We start from the raw sequence: 16,770 nt of genomic DNA, 5'->3' as shown, positions 1-16,770 counted from the left end.
TAAGTAGAATAGTTCAGACTAGGCCCACTCAATTTTTCAGAAAAGTATGCAACAGGTTTTCCATCTTGTAATAACACACCTCCTAATCCAATTCCACTAGCATCACATTCAAGCTCAAAAGTCTTATTGAAATTAGGAAGTTGGAGTAAAGGAGCATGTGTCAACTTATCTTTCAATACCGTGAAGGCTTCTTCCTGTGCGGTACCCCAAACAAAAGGTACATCCTTCTTTGTAAGCTCGTTGAGAGGTGCAGCAATGGTGCTGAAATCTCTCACAAAACGCCTATAGAAACCAGCGAGGCCAAGGAAACTCCTCACTTGTGTGACCGTTTTGGGCTGCGGCCAACTCTCAATAGCTTCAATCTTGGCTTTATCAACTTCAATTCCCTGTGGAGTAACAACATAGCCAAGAAAAGATACTCGGTCGGTGCAAAAGGTGCACTTTCCAAGGTTACCAAACAAACGTGCATCACGTAGAGCAATAAAAACAGCACGTAAATGTTCCAAATGTTCCTCCAAAGATTTGCTATAAATCAATATGTCATCAAAGTAAACTACCACAAATCGTCCAATGAAAGCACGTAAAACTTCGTTCATTAACCTCATGAAAGTACTAGGTGCATTAGTTAACCCAAAAGGCATGACTAACCACTCATATAATCCAAACTTAGTTTTAAATGCTGTTTTCCATTCATCTCCTAATTTCATACGAATTTGATGGTAACCACTACGCAAATCAACTTTGGAGAATATTGTAGAGCCACTCAATTCATCAAGCATATCATCTAGCCTAGGAATAGGATGACGATAACGAATAGTAATATTATTAATGCCTCTACAATCAACGCACATACGCGACGTACCATCCTTTTTGGGCACTAAAATGATAGGAACAGCACAAGGACTAAGGGATTCGCGTATATAACCTTTGTCGAGCAGTTCTTGTACTTGACGCATAATCTCCTTCGTCTCCTCTGGATTGGTACGGTATGGTGCCCGGTTGGGTAATGATGCACCGGGAATTAAGTCAATTTGATGCTCAATCCCGCGAATAGGTGGTAATCCCGGTGGCACGTCTTGTGGAAAGACGTCGGCGAACTCCTGCAAAATGTTAGTGACAGCAGGAGGCAAAGAGGAAGGCACGTCCTCGAATGAAAATAATGCCTCTTTGCACACAAAAGCATAGCAAACAGATTTGCTAAAATCTAGATCATCAATATCAGATTTGGTGGCAAGTAAACATGCACTTTTCAATTTAATTTCAGAAGCAACACTAGATTGTTTATTATTATTAGGCTGCATTTGTTGCTCAAATTCTTTTGCCACAATCTGATTTTCACTCTTAGTTTTCTCCTGTTTTGCTTTATTAGCTCTATTAATATCATCTTTCAAAATGGAATCAGGAGTCATAGGAAGCAAAGTAATATTTTTATCCTTATGAACAAGAGTATACTGATTGTTTCTACCATGGTGAATAGAATTTTTATCAAATTGCCATGGTCTACCAAGTAATAAGGAACATGCTTGCATCGGTACCACATCACAATCAACATAATCAGCATATGTAGAGATACTAAAATGCACACGAACAGTACGTGTTACCTTAAACTTGCCGCTGTTGTTGAACCATTGGATGTAGTAAGGATGTGGATGTGGTCTTGTGGTGAGAGATAGCTTCTCCACCATCTCGATGCTAGCCAAGTTGTTGCAACTCCCTCCATCTATGATCACGTGAACAGAACGTTCCTTCACAACTCCCTTTGTATGGAACAAATTATGCCTCTGATTTTGCTCAGCTTGTGTAACCTGCACACTCAAAACACGTTGAGCAACTAAACATTCATACCTGTCAGCATCTTCAGGAGCCATGTATTGCGTCTCATGATCAGAATCGTCTCCACCGTGTTCGTCACGTGTAATAAGAGCCAAAGTCTCCTCATCATAGTCACTAGCGGACTCATACCCACCATCCTCAGTAACAATCATCACACGCTTAGATGGGCATTCTCTCGCATAATGACCTCCACCCTTGCAACGTCGACAAATAATATCATGTGTTTGCCCTGTTGATGCCATGGATGAAGAAGAGCTCTTTGCAGGCCCAGAAGGTGTGCTCTTGGCAGATAGTGGTGATTGTGCCTGCTTTATTGTATCACGGTTGGAGGTGGCAGCCGACGGAGGCGCCGGTGTAGCAGAACGTGTGGAAGTAGATGATGCACGTGGTGTCCATGAAGAAGGTCGACCTGCAGAAAAGTTAGTCCGCGCCAATGCCTGTCGATCCTGCACTTCACGTTCAGCTTTACAAGCAAGATGGAATAAACGAGTGATATTAGTATACTCCTTATACTCTAGAATCGTCTGAATCTCTCTATTTAATCCACCCATAAAACGTGCAAGCATAGCTTCATTCTCCTCAACAATACCACATCTGATGAGGACATCAATACCATTGTTACACCCACAGCCCCTACTGTTACATATACTGGACCAATTACTAGAGCTCGCGCACGCCAATTAAATTACCAGGTACTTTCGTTTCTTGGTAATGATTCTAATGTTCATGAGATTATGATGCTGCCTAAATTGGATACATTTGTTTTGCTTACAAATGAAGGTCCTAGCTTGGAGAAGGATGAACATTGGAGCAAGAACACGAATGGAGTTGATGGCATGCGCAAGGGGATCAAGAACGGAGTTACAAGTGATGATTTCAGGACTTTGAAGCCGCCATAAGGAGTGCATGAAGCCTTGGACGAAATATACAAGATGCCACTTCATAATATTCGTCCATAGGCTATTCCAGGTGCTGCGTCACCTTATTAATGGGCCAGGCCCATGTAATTTCGAAATACTTAAGTATAGGCTATTTTTAGAGTCCGTATGTGTTGGGAAACAAGAGTTAGGGTTGGTTTCGGACCCCACCCTCAAGGGCCACGAAATTCCCCTCTCTTCCTCCATATATACAGCCCTTAGGGCGTCGTTTAGACTTGGGTTTTGTTTAGATTAAAAGTTCGCCATAGCTGCAACTTCGCGTACTTCGTTTGTGTCCAACGACCAGACCAAGACGTCACAGAACCCCACCTTGATCAATAAAGCTTTCATCTTATATTCGCAATATCCAGATTGCAATCTCAGTTTCTTGCTTGTTCTTCGTTTGCTCGCAGGAAACAGGCCCTCGTGGTCAGGTTGATCGTGCTCCGGCGTGGTCAATAACCCCTCGGAAGTTGGTTTAGCAATTGCTAAGGCGCGACGTCTCACACGTTCGTAGTCGGATCGTCAAGGTCGACTCCCACAGAAAACGATAGCCACCATCTCATCGAAACATCGGGACACCTTTGCCTCTATCAAGTGGTATCAGATTTCCAGGTTGCTCGGTGAGATTTTACAGTTTTTCGTAGATTAGATCGAGTCTGTTCTTCATACCTACAGTCCACGAAAAAGCCACACAAAAAAAAAATTAGGGTTAGTTAATCATATCCGAACCAATCTGAGCCTTTGCATAATCTTTTTAGGGTTTTTGCTTTGTTGAATTTGCGGTTGCATCGTCGTGTCAAGTTGCTGGTCTTAGAGTCTAGTCTTTTAGAGTTTCGAGTTCTGGTCATAAGTTGTCACGCCGCCGCCGCACCATCATCATCGCCCATCTACCACTTTTGCTTATCCGCCACCGCTCTGAATCCTTATCCATATACCACATACCACCACCGCTACCATATACCACCACCGCTGCCATATACCACAACCATATATCCACCACCAATCCGAGTTCTTCTCATATTAGGTTTGTTCTTGAGATCAATCTCAATTCCGATTCGTGTTTCCTTGCCTGCGTAGGTCTCGGAAAAAAAAAAAAAAAGAGTCTGGAGACCCCTGGGCAGTTTTTAGGCCAAAATTTTCTCGGGCAAAATTTTTTTTTTCCCTATCCTATTTTTAGGCTTTTCTGAGTCTTTTGAGCCACGTGCCATCATAGTGATTTTTTGTCGCACTTTTTCGTCGTCGCTGCCCTGATTTCCGAAAAAAAAAGTGGAAAAAAAATTTTCGTGCCCATCCTATCAGTTTGACGTGGGAAGAGTTTTGAGACACTCGCCATTATAGTAATTTTTCGCAAAAAAAAAAAAAAAAGAGGAGCGCAAAAAAAAAAAAAAAGAGGAGCGCAAAAAAAAAAAAAAAAAAAAGAGGAGCGCAAAAAAAAAAGCGAAATAAAAAGTTCCAGAGTGTGCTTTTCCCTTATTTACGTGCTGCGCCGTGATTTTGTTAGTGTTCTAGGCTCGCGTCTCTAGCACGGTCTAGCCTAGGACCAGCACAGTACCGTCGTTGAGCGTTTATTCAACTTTGCATCTCTGAATTGATTATTGCTGACCCTTTTTGCTACCATACTATAAGCCTTCCCAGCTCCACATACCTCTACGTCGTGCGTTTGACTCTCCCTGGCAATCGCTCTATCCAAGCTTTTGAGAGTTTTGACTACAACGGTTGCCGATCACCGCCTGCTGCTGGGTAAGAACTGGTAAGAATTTGAGATTTGCTTGACGGATTTGTGACACCCGCCACCACCACCTCTTGTTAGTATTCTGTAGGATCATATTCTTGTGTGTTTTCTATTGTTGCTAACCATGGCAGGATCACAAGCCGACGAGACTGACTGGGAGAACATGACGAATCAGGAGTTGCATGATAAATTTCAGCAAATGATGAATGGACAGGTGCAGGATGTGCTAAACAGATTTGAAGAGGCCATGGAGAAGATAGATGACATGGAGAAGACGTTCGAAACAAAGCTCGATGACAGGTTTAATGAATTGCTCGCGCGTCTTCCACCACCACCACCGGCTGCACCTAACGCACCTCTACAACAACAACAATGACGACTACCTACACATCGTGAAACAGCCCTCCGCCGAGCGAGCCGTCTCCCTCTTGCACCTGGCCAAACTGTTGGTGCTGCTGTTGCTACTTCTGTGGCTCCTGCTGCTGATGCGGAGGAGGATGATTTTGCTGGCGATTACGAGGATGAGGTTGATCAAAATCAGAACTACGTGCCACCACCAGCACAGCAACCATCAGGTCGTCCAGATGCAAATAATGGCAATGGTAGGGCTCACCCTCAGGTACGAGATCATGACCATCTCCCTAAACTAAAATTGAATATTCCACCATTTGAGGGTAGATATGTTCCTGATATATATCTTACTTGGGAGTTAGAAACTGAACAACGATTTACATGTTTACAATATCCCGAGGAGAGACGTGTTCCTGCTGCCGTTTGTGCATTCACTAGTTTTGCATGTGTTTGGTGGTCTGAGCATTGTAGATTATATCCCATTCCTGCTACTTGGGCTGCTTTGAAAACTGCTATGCGTACTCGTTGGGTTCCACCATATTATCAACGTGAATTACTTCAAAAATTGCAGCGCTTAAGACAGGGAAAAAATTCTGTAGAAGAATATTATCAGGAATATTATCATTTACTCCTCATGGTATTATATCCTCCCAAGGAACACTAGGTACAGGCAAAGGCATATATAAACCATGAGGAGTAAATGATAATATTCCTGATAATATTCTTCTACAGAATTTTTTCCCTGTCTTAAGCGCTGGAATTTTTGAAGTAATTCACGTTGATAATATGGTGGAACCCAACGAGTACGCATAGCAGTTTTCAAAGCAGCCCAAGTAGCAGGAATGGGATATAATCTACAATGCTCAGACCACCAAACACATGCAAAACTAGTGAATGCACAAACGGCAGCAGGAACACGTCTCTCCTCGGGATATTGTAAACATGTAAATCGTTGTTCAGTTTCTAACTCCCAAGTAAGATATATATCAGGAACATATCTACCCTCAAATGGTGGAATATTCAATTTTAGTTTAGGGAGATGGTCATGATCTCGTACCTGAGGGTGAGCCCTACCATTGCCATTATTTGCATCTGGACGACCTGATGGTTGCTGTGCTGGTGGTGGCACGTAGTTCTGATTTTGATCAACCTCATCCTCGTAATCGCCAGCAAAATCATCCTCCTCCGCATCAGCAGCAGGAGCCACAGAAGTAGCAACAGCAGCACCAACAGTTTGGCCAGGTGCAAGAGGGAGACGGCTCGCTCGGCGGAGGGCTGTTTCACGATGTGTAGGTAGTCGTCATTGTTGTTGTTGTAGAGGTGCGTTAGGTGCAGCCGGTGGTGGTGGTGGAAGACGCGCGAGCAATTCATTAAACCTGTTATCGAGCTTTGTTTCGAACGTCTTCTCCATGTCATCTATCTTCTCCATGTCCTCTTCAAATCTGTTTAGCACATCCTGCACCTGTCCATTCATCATTTGCTGAAATTTATCATGCAACTCCTGATTCGTCATGTTCTCCCAGTCAGTCTCGTCGGCTTGTGATCCTGCCATGGTTAGCAACAATAGAAAACACACAAGAATATGATCCTACAGAATACTAACAAGAGGTGGTGGTGGCGGGTGTCACAAATCCGTCAAGCAAATCTCAAATTCTTACCAGTTCTTACCCAGCAGCAGGCGGTGATCGGCAACCGTTGTAGTCAAAACTCTCAAAAGCTTGGATAGAGCGATTGCCAGGGAGAGTCAAACGCACGACGTAGAGGTATGTGGAGCTGGGAAGGCTTATAGTATGGTAGCAAAAAGGGTCAGCAATAATCAATTCAGAGATGCAAAGTTGAATAAACGCTCAACGACGGTACTGTGCTGGTCCTAGGCTAGACCGTGCTAGAGACGCGAGCCTAGAACACTAACAAAATCACGGCGCTGCACGTAAATAAGGGAAAAGCACACTCTGGAACTTTTTTTTCGCTTTTTTTTTGCGCTCCTCTTTTTTTTTTGCGCTCCTTTTTTTTTGCGAAAAATTACTATAATGGCGAGTGTCTGAAAACTCTTCCCTCGTCAAACTGATAGGATGGGCACGAAAAAAAATTTTCACTTTTTTTTTCGGAAATCAGGGCAGCGACGACGAAAAAGTGCGACAAAAAATCACTATGATGGCACGTGGCTCAAAAGACTCAGAAAAGCCTAAAAATAGGATAGGGAAAAAATATTTTTGCCCGTGAAAATTTTGGCCTAAAAACTGCCCGGGGGTCTCCAGACTTTTTTTTTTCCGAGACCTACGCAGGCAAGGAAACACGAATCGGAATTGAGATTGATCTCAAGAACAAACCTAATATGAGAAGAACTCGGATTGGTGGTGGATATATGCTTGTGGTATATGGCAGCGGTGGTGGTATATGGTAGCGGTGGTGGTATATGGATAGAGATTGATGGTGGTATATGGATACGGATTGGTAGTGGTATATGGATAAGGATTCAGAGCAGTGGCGGATAAGCAAAAGTGGTAGATGGGCGATGATGATGGTGCGGCGGCGGCGTGACAAGTTATGACCAGAACTCGAAACTCTAAAAGACTAGACTCTAAGACCAGCAACTTGACACGACGATGCAACCGCAAATTCAACAAAGCAAAAACCCTAAAAAGATTATGCAAAGGCTCAGATTGGTTCGGATATGATGAAGTAACCCTAATTTTTTTGTGTGGCTTTTTCGTGGACTGTAGGTATGAAGAACAGACTCGATCCAATCTACGAAAAACTGTAAAATCTCACCGAGCAACCTGGAAATCTGATACCACTTGATAGAGGCAAAGGTGTCCCGATGTTTCGATGAGATGGTGGCTATCGTTTTCTGTGGGAGTCGACCTTGACGATCTGACTACGAACGTGCGAGACGTCGCGCCTTAGCAATCGCTAAACCAACTTCCGAGGGGTTATTGACCACGCTGGAGCACGATCAACCTGACCACGAGGGCCTGTTTCCTGCGAGCAAACGAAGAACAAGCAAGAAACTGAGATTGCAATCTGGATATTGCGAATATAAGATGAAAGCTTTATTGATCAAGGTGGGGTTCTGTGACGTCTTGGTCTGGTCGTTGGACACAAACGAAGTACGCGAAGTTGCAGCTATGGCGAACTTTTAATCTAAACAAAACCCAAAGTCTAAACGACGCCCTAAGGGCTGTATATATGGAGGAAGAGAGGGGAATTTCGTGGCCCTTGAGGGTGGGGTCCAAAACCAACCCTAACTCTTGTTTCCCCACACATACGGACTCTAAAAATAGCCTATACTTAAGTATTTCGAAATTACATGGGCCTGGCCCATTAATAAGGTGACGCAGCACCTAGAATAGCCTATGGACGAATATTATGAAGTGGCATCTTGTATATTTCGTCCCTGGCTTCATGCACTCCTTATGGCGGCTTCAAAGTCCTGAAATCATCACTTGTAACTCCGTTCTTGATCCCCTTGCGCATGCCATCAACTCCATGCGTGTTCTTGCTCCAATGTTCATCCTTCTCCAAGCTAGGCCCTTCATTTGAAAGCAAAACAAATGTATCCAATTTAGGCAGCATCATAATCTCATGAACATTAGAATCATTACCAAGAAACGAAAGTACCTGGTAATTTAATTGGCGTGCGCGTGCTCTAGTAATTGGTCCAGTATATGTAACAGTAGGGGCTGTGGGTGTAACAATGGTATTGATGTCCTCATCATCCTCCCCTTCTTGAAATGAAGTCGTCCTCGACGGAAGCTCATCTTCCTCACCCAAATAAGGCTTCAAATCTGCAATGTTAAAAGTGGGACTAACCCCAAAATCTGCAGGTAGCTCAAGTTTATATGCATTATCATTTATTTTCTCTAAAACCTTAAAAGGACCATCAGCACGTGGCATTAGCTTTGATTTGCGCAGATTAGGAAATCTATCTTTACGCAAATGTAACCAAGCAAGATCTCCAGGTGCAAACACAACATGTTTTCTACCCTTATCTCCAGCAAGTTTATATTTAGCATTCATACGCTCAATGTTTTCCTTAGTTAACTCATGCATTTTTAAAATCAATTCAGAACGTTCTTTAGCATCAAAATTAACCTTCTCCAAAGATGGAAGAGGCAACAAATCAATAGGTGCACGAGGTAGGAAACCATACACAATTTCAAAAGGGCACATCTTAGTAGTAGAATGCAATGAACGATTATAAGCAAATTCAATATGAGGCAAGCATTCTTCCCACATTTTCTTGTTATTCTTCAAAACAGCCCTAAGCATAGTAGACAATGTTCTATTGACTACTTCAGTTTGTCCATCAGTTTGGGGGTGACAAGTAGTACTAAAAAGCAGCTTAGTCCCCAACTTAGCCCATAAACATCTCCAAAAGTGGCTAAGAAATTTAGTATCACGATCTGAAACAATAGTATTTGGCACACCATGTAAGCGAATAATTTCACGAAAGAACAAATCAGCAACATTAACAGCATCATCGCTTTTATGACATGGTATAAAGTGTGCCATTTTCGAGAACCTATCCACGACAACAAATATGCTATCCCTCCCCTTCTTTGTTCTAGGTAAACCTAAAACAAAGTCCATAGATATATCCTCCCAAGGAACACTAGGTACAGGCAAAGGCATATATAAACCATGAGGATTGAGTCGTGACTTAGCTCTTTGACATGTAGTGCAGCGAGCAACAAAACGCTCAACATCCCGTCTCATCTTTGGCCAAAAGAAATGTGTAGCAAGTATATCCTCCGTCTTCTTGACGCCAAAGTGTCCCATTAATCCTCCTCCATGCGCCTCCTGCAACAACAAAAGACGAACGGAGCTAGCTGGAATGCATAGCTTGTTAGCACGAAACACAAATCCATCGTTAAGAACGAACTTGTTCCAAGTTCTCCCTTCCTTACAATTCTGCAATACATCTTTAAAATCAGCATCATTAACATATTGATCCTTGATGGTCTCCAAACCAAATATTTGAAAGTCAAGTTGTGAAAGCATAGTATAACGACGAGACAAGGCATCAGCAATAACATTTTCTTTACCCTTCTTGTGTTTAATCACATAAGGGAAAGTCTCAATGAATTCAACCCATTTAGAATGTCGACGGTTCAGTTTTGCTTGACTTTTAATGTGTTTCAAAGATTCATGATCAAAATGTATAACAAATTCCTTGGGCCATAAATAATGTTGCCATGTTTCTAAGGTCCGAACAAGAGCATATAATTCTTTATCATAAGTAGAATAGTTCAGACTAGGCCCACTCAATTTTTCAGAAAAGTATGCAACAGGTTTTCCATCTTGTAAAAACACACCTCCTAATCCAATTCCACTAGCATCACATTCAAGCTCAAAAGTCTTATTGAAATTAGGAAGTTGGAGTAAAGGAGCATGTGTCAACTTATCTTTCAATACCGTGAAGGCTTCTTCCTGTGCGGTACCCCAAACAAAAGGTACATCCTTCTTTGTAAGCTCGTTGAGAGGTGCAGCAATGGTGCTGAAATCTCTCACAAAACGCCTATAGAAACCAGCGAGGCCAAGGAAACTCCTCACTTGTGTGACCGTTTTGGGCTGCGACCAACTCTCAATAGCTTCAATCTTGGCTTTATCAACTTCAATTCCCTGTGGAGTAACAACATAGCCAAGAAAAGATACTCGGTCGGTGCAAAAGGTGCACTTTCCAAGGTTACCAAACAAACGTGCATCACGTAGAGCAATAAAAACAGCACGTAAATGTTCCAAATGTTCCTCCAAAGATTTGCTATAAATCAATATGTCATCAAAGTAAACTACCACAAATCGACCAATGAAAGCACGTAAAACTTCGTTCATTAACCTCATGAAAGTACAAGGTGCATTAGTTAACCCAAAAGGCATGACTAACCACTCATATAATCCAAACTTAGTTTTAAATGCTGTTTTCCATTCATCTCCCAATTTCATACGAATTTGATGGTAACCACTACGCAAATCAACTTTGGAGAATATTGTAGAGCCACTCAATTCATCAAGCATATCATCTAGCCTAGGAATAGGATGACGATAACGAATAGTAATATTATTAATGCCTCTACAATCAACGCACATACGCGACGTACCATCCTTTTTCGGCACTAAAATGATAGGAACAGCACAAGGACTAAGGGATTCGCGTATATAACCTTTGTCGAGCAGTTCTTGTACTTGACGCATAATCTCCTTCGTCTCCTCTGGATTGGTACGGTATGGTGCACGGTTGGGTAATGATGCACCGGGAATTAAGTCAATTTGATGCTCAATCCCGCGAATAGGTGGTAATCCCGGTGGCACGTCTTGTGGAAAGACGTCGGCGAACTCCTGCAAAATGTTAGTGACAGCAGGAGGCAAAGAGGAAGGCACGTCCTCGAATGAAAATAATGCCTCTTTGCACATAAAAGCATAGCAAACAGATTTGCTAAAATCTAGATCATCAATATCAGATTTGGTGGCAAGTAAACATGCACTTTTCAATTTAATGTCAGAAGCAACACTAGATTGTTTATTATTATTAGGCTGCATTTGTTGCTCAAATTCTTTTGCCACAATCTGATTTTCACTCTTAGTTTTCTCCTGTTTTGCTTTATTAGCTCTATTAATATCATCTTTCAAAATGGAATCAGGAGTCATAGGAAGCAAAGTAATATTTTTATCCTTATGAACAAGAGTATACTGATTGTTTCTACCATGGTGAATAGAATTTTTATCAAATTGCCATGGTCTACCAAGTATTAAGGAACATGCTTGCATAGGTACCACATCACAATCAACATAATCAGCATATCTAGAGATACTAAAATGCACACGAACAGTACGTGTTACCTTAACCTTGCCGCTGTTGTTGAACCATTGGATGTAGTAAGGATGTGGATGTGGTCTTGTGGTGAGAGATAGCTTCTCCACCATCTCGATGCTAGCCAAGTTGTTGCAACTCCCTCCATCTATGATCACGCGAACAGAACGTTCCTTCACAACTCCCTTTGTATGGAACAAATTATGCCTCTGATTTTGCTCAGCTTGTGTAACCTGCACACTCAAAACACGTTGAGCAACTAAACATTCATACCTGTCAGCATCTTCAGGAGCCATGTATTGCGTCTCATGATCAGAATCGTCTCCACCGTGTTCGTCACGTGTAATAAGAGCCAAAGTCTCCTCATCATAGTCACTAGCGGACTCATACCCACCATCCTCAGTAATAATCATCACACGCTTAGATGGGCATTCTCTCGCATAATGACCTCCACCCTTGCAACGTCGACAAATAATATCATGTGTTTGCCCTGTTGATGCCATGGATGAAGAAGAGCTCTTTGCAGGCCCAGAAGGTGTGCTCTTGGCAGATAGTGGTGATTGTGCCTGCTTTATTGTATCACGGTTGGAGGTGGCAGCCGACGGAGGCGCCGGTGAAGCAGAACGTGTGGAAGTAGATGATGCACGTGGTGTCCATGAAGAAGGTCGACCTGCAGAAAAGTTAGTCCGCGCCAATGCCTGTCGATCCTGCACTTCACGTTCAGCTTTACAAGCAAGATGGAATAAACGAGGGATATTAGTATACTCCTTATACTCTAGAATCGTCTGAATCTCTCTATTTAATCCACCCATAAAACGTGCAAGCATAGCTTCATTCTCCTCAACAATACCACATCTAATCATGCCAGTTTGTAATTCCTGATAATATTCTTCTACAGAATTTTTTCCCTGTCTTAAGCGCTGCAATTTTGAAGTAATTCACGTTGATAATATGGTGGAACCCAACGAGTACGCATAGCAGTTTTCAAAGCAGCCCAAGTAGCAGGAATGGGATATAATCTACAATGCTCAGACCACCAAACACATGCAAAACTAGTGAATGCACAAACAGCAGCAGGAACACGTCTCTCCACGGGATATTGTAAACATGTAAATCGTTGTTCAGTTTCTAACTCCCAAGTAAGATATATATCAGGAACATATCTACCCTCAAATGGTGGAATATTCAATTTTAGTTTAGGGAGATGGTCATGATCTCGTACCTGAGGGTGAGCCCTACCATTGCCATTATTTGCATGTGGACGACCTGATGGTTGCTGTGCTGGTGGTGGCACGTAGTTCTGATTTTGATCAACCTCATCCTCGTAATCGCCAGCAAAATCATCCTCCTCCGCATCAGCAGGAGGAGCCACAGAAGTAGCAACAGCAGCACCAACAGTTTGGCCAGGTTGAAGAGGGAGACGGCTCGCTCGGCGGAGGGCTGTTTCACGATGTGTAGGTAGTCGTCGTTGTTGTTGTTGTAGAGGTGCGTTAGGTGCAGCCGGTGGTGGTGGTGGAAGACGCGCGAGCAATTCATTAAACCTGTTATCGAGCTTTGTTTCGAACGTCTTCTCCATGTCATCTATCTTCTCCATGCCCTCTTCAAATCTGTTTAGCACATCCTGCACCTGTCCATTCATCATTTGCTGAAATTTATCATGCAACTCCTGATTCGTCATGTTCTCCCAGTCAGTCTCGTCGGCTTGTGATAATGCCATGGTTAGCAACAATAGAAAACACACAAGAATATGATCATACAGAATACTAACAAGAGGTGGTGGTGGCGGGTGTCACAAATCCGTCAAGCAAATCTCAAATTCTTACCAGTTCTTACCCAGCAGCAGGCGGTGATCGGCAACCATTGTAGTCAAAACTCTCAAAGGCTTGGATAGAGCGATTGCCAGGGAGAGTCAAACGCACGACGTAGAGGTATGTGGAGCTGGGAAGGCTTATAGTATGGTAGCAAAAAGGGTCAGCAATAATCAATTCAGAGATGCAAAGTTGAATAAACGCTCAACGACGGTACTGTGCTGGTCCTAGGCTAGACCATGCTAGAGACGCGAGCCTAGAACACTAACAAAATCACGGTGCTGCACGTAAATAAGGGAAAAGCACACTCTGGAACTTTTTTTTCGCTTTTTTTTGCGCTCCTCTTTTTTTTTGCGAAAAATTACTATAATGGCGAGTGTCTCAAAACTCTTCCCTCGTCAAACTGATAGGATGGGCACGAAATTTTTTTTTTCACTTTTTTCGGAAATCAGGGCAGCGACGATGAAAAAGTGCGACAAAAAATCACTATGATGGCACGTGGCTCAAAAGACTCAGAAAAACCTAAAAATAGGATAGGGAAAAAATATTTTTGCCCGTGAAAATTTTGGCCTAAAAACTGCCCGGGGGTCTCCAGACTCTATTTTTTTCCCGAGACCTACGCAGGCAAGGAAACACGAATCGGAATTGAGATTGATCTCAAGAACAAACCTAATATGAGAAGAACTCGGATTGGTGGTGGATATATGGTTACAGATTGGTGGTGGTATATGGATACAGATTGGTGGTGGTATATGGATACGGATTGGTGGTGGTATATGGATACGGATTCAGAACGGTGGCGGATAAGCAATGGTGGTAGATGGGTGATGATGATGGTGCGGCGGCGGCGTGACAACTTATGACCAGAACTCGAAACTCTAAAAGACTAGACTCTAAGACCAGCAACTTGACACGACGATGCAACCGCAAATTCAACAAAGCAAAAACCCTAAAAAGATTATGCAAAGGCTCAGATTGGTTCGGATATGATGAACTAACCCTAATTTTTTTTGTGGCTTTTTCATGGACTGTAGGTATGAAGAACAGACTCGATCTAATCTACGAAAAACTGTAAAAATCTCACCGAGCAACCTGGAAATCTGATACCACTTGATAGAGGCAAAGGTGTCCCGATGTTTCGATGAGATGGTGGCTATCGTTTTCTGTGGGAGTCGACCTTGACGATCCGACTACGAACGTGCGAGACATCGCGCCTTAGCAATCGCTAAACCAACTTCCGAGGGGTTATTGACCATGCCGGAGCACGATCAACCTGACCACGAGGGCCTGTTTCCTGCGAGCAAACGAAGAACAAGCAAGAAACTGAGATTGCAATCTGGATATTGCGAATATAAGATGAAAGCTTTATTGATCAAGGTGGGGTTCTGTGACGTCTTGGTCTGGTCGTTGGACACAAACGAAGTACGAGAAGTTGCAGCTATGGCGAACTTTTAATCTAAACAAAACCCAAAGTCTAAACAACGCCCTAAGGGCTGTATATATGGAGGAAGAGAGGGGAATTTCGTGGCCCTTGAGGGTGGGGTCCGAAACCAACCCTAACTCTTGTTTCCCCACACATACGGACTCTAAAAATAGCCTATACTTAAGTATTTCGAAATTACATGGGCCTGGCCCATTAATAATGTGACGCAGCACCTAGAATAGCCTATGGACGAATATTATGAAGTGGCATCTTGTATATTTCGTCCATGGCTTCATGCACTCCTTATGGCGGCTTCAAAGTCCTGAAATCATCACTTGTAACTCCGTTCTTGATCCCCTTGCGCATGCCATCAACTCCATGCGTGTTCTTGCTCCAATGTTCATCCTTCTCCAAGCTAGGCCCTTCATTTGAAAGCAAAACAAATGTATCCAATTTAGGCAGCATCATAATCTCATGAACATTAGAATCATTACCAAGAAACGAAAGGACCTGGTAATTTAATTGGCGTGCGCGAGCTCTAGTAATTGGTCCAGTATATGTAACAGTAGGGGCTGTGGGTGTAACAATGGTATTGATGTCCTCATCAGTTGCTCTCAAATGAAAAAAGCCGTACAATAACTCTGAGTAGTGATGAGGACATCAATACCATGGTTACACCCACAGCCCCTACTGTTACATATACTGGACCAATTACTAGAGGTCGCGCACGCCAATTAAATTACCAGGTCCTTTCGTTTCTTGGTAATGATTCTAATGTTCATGAGATTATGATGCTGCCTAAATTGGATACATTTGTTTTGCTTTCAAATGAAGGGCCTAGCTTGGAGAAGGACGAACATTGGAGCAAGAACACGCATGGAGTTGATGGCATGCGCAAGGGGATCAAGAACAGAGTTACAAGTGATGATTTCAGGACTTTGAAGCCGCCATAAGGAGTGCATGAAGCCATGGACGAAATATACAAGATGCCACTTCATCATATTCGTCCATAGGCTATTCTAGGTGCTGCGTCACCTTATTAATGGGCCAGGCCCATGTAATTTCGAAATACTTAAGTATAGGCTATTTTTAGAGTCCGTATGTGTGGGGAAACAAGAGTTAGGGTTAGTTTCGGACCCCACCCTCAAGGGCCACGAAATTCCCCTCTCTTCCTCCATATATACAGCCCTTAGGGCGTCGTTTAGACTTTGAGTTTTGTTTAGATTAAAAGTTCGCCATAGCTGCAACTTCTCGTACTTCGTTTGTGTCCAACGACCCGACCAAGACATCACAGAACCCCACCTTGATCAATAAAGCTTTCATCTTATATTCGCAATATCCAGATTGCAATCTCAGTTTCTTGCTTGATCTTCGTTTGCTCGCAGGAAACAGGCCCTCGTGGTCAGGTTGATCGTGCTCCGGCGTGGTCAATAACCCCTCGGAAGTTGGTTTAGCGATTGCTAAGGCGCGACGTCTCGCACGTTCGTAGTCGGATCGTCAAGGTCGACTCCCACAGAAAACGATAGCCACCATCTCATCGAAACATCGGGACACCTTTGCCTCTATCAAGTGGTATCAGATTTCCAGGTTGCTCGGTGAGATTTTTACAGTTTTTCGTAGATTAGATTGAGTCTGTTCTTCATACCTACAGTCCACGAAAAAGCCACACAAAAAAAATTAGGGTTAGTTCATCATATCCGAACCAATCTGAGCCTTTGCATAATCTTTTTAGGGTTTTTGCTTTGTTGAATTTGCGGTTGCATCGTCGTGTCAAGTTGCTGGTCTTAGAGTCTAGTCTTTTAGAGTTTCGAGTTCTGGTCATAAGTTGTCACGCCGCCGCCGCACCATCATCATCGCCCATCTACCACCATTGCTTATCCGCCATCGTTCTG

This window comes from Triticum urartu, chromosome 2A (assembly GCF_056163025.1).
Source record: "Triticum urartu cultivar PI428250 chromosome 2A, HENAU_Tu73, whole genome shotgun sequence".
Classification (NCBI taxonomy): Eukaryota; Viridiplantae; Streptophyta; class Magnoliopsida; order Poales; family Poaceae; genus Triticum; species Triticum urartu.
The sequence above is the reverse complement of the archived record's forward strand: the minus strand, read 5'-3'. Positions refer to the sequence as shown.